The sequence below is a fragment of the Boleophthalmus pectinirostris genome, unplaced genomic scaffold (assembly GCF_026225935.1).
Source record: "Boleophthalmus pectinirostris isolate CB_2022bp ecotype Guang Dong unplaced genomic scaffold, ASM2622593v1 HiC_scaffold_12, whole genome shotgun sequence".
NCBI classification, from domain to species: Eukaryota; Metazoa; Chordata; class Actinopteri; order Gobiiformes; family Gobiidae; genus Boleophthalmus; species Boleophthalmus pectinirostris.
The window spans coordinates 2,787,091-2,796,092 of record NW_026571018.1 but is presented as its reverse complement, the minus strand read 5'-3'; positions in this window follow the sequence as shown (position 1 = coordinate 2,796,092).

Here is a 9,002-nt window from a genome sequence, read left to right as displayed (position 1 = left end):
AATACATTTTAAAAAGTAACCTTCCCAACACTGATAATAATTATAAAAACATGATGTGCTATGTACTTTTTCCTACTTGTGTTCATACAGATGTCATTGCTTTGCCTGAAATCTTACACTATACGGCATTAAACTCATCTGTCTCCAGATGGAAACGCTACCAGGCCAAGTTACGGGCTTGATCTGCGGAGAGCTGACACCAGGAAACAAGTTTAAGACAAAAAAACGCCTGAAATTGAAATCATCTGAGGCCACATTTATACGATGAGGGTCTGGACAGAAGACGCAAAAGTGGCGTCGCGTTTTCACTTTTTATTCCCGCGTTTAGACGAGCGTTTTCGGGAGGAAAAGTAAAAAGTGCATGGAATTCGATTGTGTGTGCGTACCAGGCGGCTCGGTGGCGATGTACGTGACGTAAACGTGTATGCGACGTGAGCAGATCTGACCAGAGTTTTGCGTCTTGGGCAGTGCAGACGGAAACACTACGGTGGAGAGTATTCAACTTTTCCACTCTGGAGGTGGTTTCAGGGCCTGTTTGCACGAGAACACTTGCGGATAAAAATGACAAAATATTTATGGGAAGTGTCTTTCGTTTAGACGGTGACAGCATTTTTGGGGCTTAAAAACGCAAATATCTGAAACCACCTCCAGAGTGGAAAAGTTGAATACACTCCACCTTAGTGTTTCCATCTACACTGAACAAGACGCAAAACTCTGGTCAGATCTGTTCAGGTCGTGTACACGGTTACGTCACATACATCACCGCCGAGTCGCCTGGCATGCAAACACAATCGAATTCCACACACTTTTGTGTCACCGTATGCAGCAGATTTCCTCCTGAAAACACTCGTCTAAACGCAGGAATAAAAAGTGAAGACGCGACGCCACTTTTACGTCTTCTGTCCAGACCAATATCATATAAACGTAGCCTCCAATTTTTGCGTTTTCAAGCCCCAAAAACGCCGTCACCGTCTAAACGAAAGGCACTTCTGATCAAATATTTTGTCGTTTTTACCCACAAGCTACACAAGTTACATATTACATCTGTAAACTTTCCGCTCTTTAAGCTTTATATTTGGCACCTTATCATGGTAAGATACAATGAGAAGAAATGTGTTTTTTTTAAATTTTTTTATTTGCAGTTTATTCGGTGCTTTTTCTCCACATACGTCACAGTATATATGCAGTTTTCTTTATTTTTTGTTTTGTTTTCTCTATTTGTATTTGTTATTTTTCATTTTATTTATTAATTAATTAATTATTTATTTTATTTTATTTTATTATTTATGTATTATTTATTTTATTTGTTTTGTCTATTTGTATTTGTTATTTTATTTTATTTTTTAAATGTATTTATTTTATTCTATTATTTATTATTATTTTTTAACTGTATTTGTTTTGTCTATTTATATTTATTTTATTTTTTATGTATTTATTTTATTCTATAATTTATTATTTATATATTATTTGATTGATTTAGTTTTATTTATTTTTTCATTTATTTATTTTTTATTTTATGTATTTATTTTGTCTTTTTGTCTATTTGTTTTGTCTAGTCTAGAGTCTCGCTTAAAATCCTTTGCCTAAAATCAGACACTGTATGGCGTTAAACTTATCCGTCTCCATGGAAACGCCAGCAGGCCAAGTTACAGGTCAGATCTGTGGAGAAGAGCTAATCTAAAGAAAGCGCGTTTAAGACACAAAAACAACTGTAATTGAAAGAATCGAAGATCGGTGAGTAAAACATTCCAGGCAACGCAATAACAACATCTCCACGGAGACGAGCAAGCGGCAAAAGTTACACAATGCATCTTTAAAATTTCCACTCTCTAAGCCACAGGTGTCAAACATACGGCCTGGGGGCCAAATCTGGCCCTCTAAAACCTTTAATCTGGCACTCAGCTGATTTTCTACTAAAATATTTTAATTATATTTCTTATTAAAATATTGGTAATTTCCTGTGGTGTTTATCACAGCAGCGTCTCCAGTGTCTCTGTACGTGGCCCCTCCCACCAGAGCAGCACAAATGAAGACTTGTCTCTTTCCAAACGCTCTTAAAGGACGATCGTTTTGACTGTTGACCGTGACACCCTCATCAGAAAAATGTCCAACATGAGAAAAGTGGAGCCGAGTGCAGGATTTTACAAGAAAAAATTACTTATTCCTTGCAAACAAGTTAATATTAAAACTTTGTGTTGAAATTGTATTTTTCTTAAAGTTTCAGGTTGTTCATAATATTATAATATTTAGTAAAAAAAAAAAAAAAAAAAGAGTTCATCAATTAAAAAAGATTTTTGTAAAAGATTTGTGTTTCTCTGCACAAATATTTGAACTTATTGTTATTTTTGGGGTTTATATGACATGAGTTTTCTGATCTGGCCCCTTTTGGATCAAAGTAGGTTGAATACGGCCCCCGAACCAAAATGAGTTTGACACCCCTGATTTAAGCTTTATATTTGGTGGAATATTTGCAAAATACAATGGGAAGAAACAGATTTTTAATTTGCAGTTTATTCAGTTGCACAGTTTTTGTTTAGTCTTGTTTATTTTTCTCAAAGAGTCTTGCTTAAAATCTGAATAGGCCAAGTCCAAGTCACTGAAATCTGATACAAGACTTAGATTCAGGCGTGTAAAAGTGACTTAAGGACTAAAAATAGGCCACGACTGTAATGTATAAAAGCTTGTTGTGGACTGGGACGATAATATTTGTGACTGAAACAAGTTTTCAGGACTTCCCGATTTTTGATCAATTTGTTCCAAACCAGAACTAAACTAAGACTACACCAGGACTACATCAGGTCTAAACCAGGACTAAACCAGGACTACATCTGATCTAAACCAGGTCTAAAGCAGGACTACATCAGGTCTAAACCAGGTCTACATCAGGTCTAAACCAGGTCTACATCAGATCTAAACCAGGACTAAACCAGGACCAAACAAAGACTAAACCAGGACTAAACTAAGACTAAGAGACAAACAAAAGAAATAAGAATAAGTAAATAAAAGGTGGTTTTGGAGAAATGGTTTTTGGGTCTTTTTTTAGACATGGGGAGTGTGGACGAGTCGCTCCAGCTTTTGTGTTTAGTCTCGGTGTGGGCGGGGACATGAGGTCAGAGGTTGGGTGTTGGCGGTTGGCGTCAGCTGATCGGAGGGCGTGGGTGGGGGTGTGGCGGCGGAGGAGCTCGGCGAGGAAGGCGAGGGACGTGGAATTGTAATTGTGTGTTTTCCTACTTCTGTGTATCTGCTCCTTTCTATGTCTACCAACGCACGTCACAGCATCGTCTTCTCTGATTGGCCAAAACCAGACATGGGACCAAATTACTGTTAGTCTCAAGTCTTTGACCTTAAGCCTCAAGTCTCAAGTAAGTCTCAAGTCTTTGACCTTAAGTCTCAAGTCTCAAGTGAGTTTCAAGTCTTTGACCTTAAAGGGATAGTTTGGATTTTTTGACATGAATCTGTCTGTCATCCCCGTCATCAGTGTTGTGCATCCACACCGACTTACCCCCGAAAGCGTCCGGTGAGCCGAGATACTGGCCCGTTTTGGTGCTGAGGAAAGTAGTTCGGCAAGTTGTGTGGGGACTGTTTACTAAAGCGTTTTTCTTCTCAAAGCAATATGTGTTCAAAAGAGTGATACATTTGCATCACAAAACCATCGTCGCCAAAAAAGTCAGATCTCATAATCGCTTGGCGCTATTTTCTCTCCGTACGTACCACTGCGCGCGGCCACCAGGTGACAGCCGCGCACCGATCCATCACTTTGTGCAGTTGTTCGGCAGTGTTTACATGCGCAGACGCCGCGAGAGAGCTAACGAGAGAGAGAGCCATAAGTATATGAGCTTGTATAAGATACATATGAATATATCTAAAAAATGGTGCGAACTCTTGATTATCCAGGCTGTAACAACAAAAATCTGGCTGAATCTCCACACACATTTCACTGTTTTCCTGTCACGGACTTTGCACTGAGGAAACTTTGGCTTCTTGCCTTTGGCTTCAATGTGGAAACCAAACCAGGTAAGAACGAAGAAGTGCTGCTACGTTTACAAGAGAACAGACTCAAGAATCAGCTGTAACTCTGTGTGCAGTAAATCACTCAGTGTCATATCACCAGTGAAGCTTCTACAAAACCTAACTTTATAAGTCGACTGTTATTACTATTGTAAATGTCTCGTACACTATTGTCAGCAGCTACGTGGACGTGTGGATGATTCCATGTTTCTATTAGTCGTCCATACTTCAGTCACAGTGTCGGCTCTATGTTCACTGTATATGAGTTTATAAATGACGTGATGGTGATTGTCGCTCACTCGGTCTCTCACGGCTCCAGCGTCAACTTGTACCACTTCTCTGTCTCTCTTCTCTCTCTGCTCGTTCTAACTCCATCTGGTGAAATTCGGCATCAGTATATTCGGGTTCACAAAGATCTCCCCTTGGGTTTGTGGTAAAGGCAAAGTCTTTATTGTCGGTGTCATAATCAGACATGTTGTCGCTAACATTCCGAGCAGTAAACAAAGTGAACCAGGCTCATATACTTATGGCTCTAGCTCTCTAGTCTTTGACCTTAAGTCTCAAGTCTCAAGTGAGTTTCAAGTCTTTGACCTTAAGTCTCAAGTATCAAGTAAATCTCAAGTCTTTGACCTTAAGTCTCAAGTAAATCTCAAGTCTTTAACCTTAAGTTTTAAGTCTCAAGAAAATCTCAAGTCTTTGACCTTAAGTCTAAAGTAAATCTCAAGTCTTTGACCTTAAGTTTCAAGTCTCAAGTAAGTTTCAAGTCTTTGACCTTAAGTTTCAAGTCTCTGACCTTAAGTCTCAAGTAAATCTCAAGTATTTGACCTTAAATTTTAAGTCTCAAGTAAATCTCAAGTCTTTGACCTTAAGTCTAAAGTAAATCTCAAGTCTTTGATATTTTACGTAGGTGAACAAAATTGCGAATAAGCAACTTTTGTCTCGTCATAATCCAAATAATCAAGATTTAAAAGTGAGTAATAACCGTTATTTCAGCATGTAGATTGGACCGAAACGGAGCAAAGGATCATGGTCTATGTAGTTCCCTTTGTTTTTTAGCTGTTGCTGCATCACAACAATGAATTTAAGCAAATAAACTTTTGATATATTGTGATGGTTCATGATATTATTGTGACACTCCTGACGATAATTGTAAATGTGTAATTTTCATGCCTAAAACTTCACTTTCTGCACTAATAAATGTATAATGTTGTATGTTTTACAGGCCTCTAACTGTAAAGTAGACACTAAGTAGACACTAACAAAACTGTGAATATGCCACTTTGTGTTGTCAAAATCCAAATAATTAAGGTTTAAAAGTGTATTTCAACATGTAGATTGGACCGAAACAGTGCAAAGGATCATGGTCTATGTAGTTCTGTTTGTTTTTTTGCTGTTGCTTGCATCACAACAATGAATTTAAGCAAATAAACTTTCGATATATTGTGACAGACCACGATATTATTGTGACACTTTTGACGATAATTGTAAATGTGTAATTTTCACGCTGAAACTTTACTTTCTGCACTAATAAATGTATAATGTTGTATGTTTTACAGGCTTCTATCTGTTCTCTCGGTACGATATTTTCACGATATGCATCTCACGGTACGATATTTATTGCGATATTTTTATGTAGACACTGAACAAAACTGTGAATATGACACTTTTGTCTTGTCATAATCCAAATAATTAAGATTTAAACATGTAGATTGGACCGAAACAGCGCAAAGGATCATGGTCTATGTAGTTCTGTTTGTTTTTTAGCTGTTGCTGCACCATAACAATGAATTTAAGCAAATAAACTTTCGATATATTGTGACAGACCATGATATTATTGTGACACTCCTGACGATAATTGTAAATGTGTAATTTTCATGCCTAAAACTTCACTTTCTGCACTAATAAATGTATAATGTTGTATGTTTTACAGGCCTCTAACTGTAAAGTAGACACTAAGTAGACACTAACAAAACTGTGAATATGCCACTTTTGTGTTGTCAAAATCCAAATAATTAAGGTTTAAAAGTGTATTTCAACATGTAGATTGGACCGAAACAGTGCAAAGGATCATGGTCTATGTAGTTCTGTTTGTTTTTTTAGCTGTTGCTGCATCACAACAATGAATTTAAGCAAATAAACTTTCGATATATTGTGACAGACCACGATATTATTGTGACACTTTTGACGATAATTGTAAATGTGTAATTTTCACGCTGAACTTTACTTTCTGCACTAATAAATGTATAATGTTGTATGTTTTACAAGGCTTCTATCTGTTCTCTCATACGATATTTTCACGATATGCATCTCACGGTACGATATTTATTGCGATATTTTAAGTAGACACTAACAAAACTGTGAATATGCACTTTTGTCTTGTCATAATCCAAATAATAATTTAAAAGTGATTTAAACATGTAGATTGGACCGAAACAGAGCAAAGGATCATGGTCTATGTAGTTCCCTTTGTTTTTTAGCTGTTGCTGCATCACAACAATGAATTTAAGCAAATAAACTTTCGATATATTGTGATGGTTCATGATATTATTGTGACACTCCTGACGATAATTGTAAATGTGTAATTTTCATGCCTATAACTTCACTTTCTGCACTAATAAATGTATAATGTTGTATGTTTTACAGGCCTCTAACTGTAAAGTAGACACTAAGTAGACACTAACAAAACTGTGAATATGCCACTTTTGTGTTGTCAAAATCCAAATAATTAAGGTTTAAAAGTGTATTTCAACATGTAGATTGGACCGAAACGGCGCAAAGGATCATGGTCTATGTAGTTCTGTTTGTTTTTTAGCTGTTGCTGCATCACAACAATGAATTTAAGCAAATAAACTTTCGATATATTGTGACAGACCACGATATTATTGTGACACTTTTGACGATAATTGTAAATGTGTAATTTTCACGCTGAACTTTACTTTCTGCACTAATAAATGTATAATGTTGTATGTTTTACAGGCTTCTATCTGTTCTCTCCGTACGATATTTTCACGATATGCATCTCACGGTACGATATTTATTGCGATATTTTATGTAGACACTAACAAAACTGTGAATATGCCACTTTTGTCTTGTCATAATCCAAATAATTAAGATTTAAACATGTAGATTGGACCGAAACAGTGCAAAGGATCATGGTCTATGTAGTTCTGTTTGTTTTTTTAGCTGTTGCTGCACCATAACAATGAATTTAAGCAAATAAACTTTCGATATATTGTGACAGACCACGATATTATTGTGACACTTCTGACGATAATTGTAAATGTGTAATTTTCACGCCGAACTTTACTTTCTGCACTAATAAATGTATAATGTTGTATGTTTTACAGGCCTTTAACTGTTCTCTCAATACGATATTTTCACGATATGCATCTCACGGTACGATATGTATTCCGATATTTTAAGTAGACACTAACAAAAGTGTGAATATGCCACTTTTGTCATGTTAAAATCCAAATAATGAAGATTTAAAAGTGTATTTCAACATGTAGATTGGACTAAAACAGCGTAAAGGATCATGGTCTATGTAGTTCTGTTTGTTTTTTTGCTGTTGCTGCATCACAACAATGAATTTAAGCAAATAAACTTTCGATATATTGTGACAGACCATGATATTATTGTGACACTTCTGACGATAATTGTAAATGTGTAATTTTCATGCCTAAAACTTCACTTTCTGCACTAATAAATGTATAATGTCGTATGTTTTACAAGCCTCTAACTGTTCTCTCAATACGATATTTTCACGATATGCATCTCACGGTACGATATTTATTCCGATATTTTAAGTAGACACTAACAAAACTGTGAATATGACACTTTTGTCTTGTCAAAATTCAAATAATCAAGGTTTAAAAGTGTATTTCAACATGTAGATTGGACCGAAACAGTGCAAAGGATCATGGTCTATGTAGTTCTGTTTGTTTTTTAGCTATTGCTGCATCACAACAATGAATTTAAGCAAATAAACTTTCGATATATTGTGACAGACCACGATATTATTGTGACACTTTTGACGATAATTGTAAATGTGTAATTTTCACGCCGAACTTTACTTTCTGCACTAATAAATGTATAATGTTGTATGTTTTACAGGCTTCTATCTGTTCTCTCCGTACGATATTTTCACGATATGCATCTCACGGTACGATATTTATTGCGATATTTTATGTAGACACTAACAAAACTGTGAATATGCCACTTTTGTCTTGTCATAATCCAAATAATTAAGATTTAAACATGTAGATTGGACCGAAACAGCGCAAAGGATCATGGTCTATGTAGTTCTGTTTGTTTTTTAGCTGTTGCTGCACCATAACAATGAATTTAAGCAAATAAACTTTCGATATATTGTGACAGACCACGATATTATTGTGACACTTCTGACGATAATTGTAAATGTGTAATTTTCATGCCTATAACTTCACTTTCTGCACTAATAAATGTATAATGTTGTATGTTTTATAGGCCTCTAACTCTGTACGATATTTTGACGATATGCATCTCACGGTACGATATTTATTCCGATATTTTATGTAGACACTAACAAAACTGTGAATATGCCACTTTTGTCTTGTCAACATCCAAATAATTAAGATTTAAAAGTGAGTAATAACTGTTATTTCAACATGTAGATTGGACTGACATGGAGCAAAGGATCATGGTCTATGTAGTTCTGTTTGTTTTTTAGCTGTTGCTGCATCACAACAACGAATTTAATCAAATAAACTTTCGATATATTGTGATGGTCCACGATATTATTCTGAGACTTTTGACGATAATTGTAAATGTGTAATTTTCACACCGAACTTCACTTTCTGCACTAATAAATGTATAACGTCGTATGTTTTATAGGCTTCTATCTGTTCTCTCGATACGATATTTTCACGATATGCACCTCACGGTACGATATTTATTCTGATATTTTAGGTAGACGCCAACAAAATTGCAAATATGCCTCTTTTGGCAACAACAAA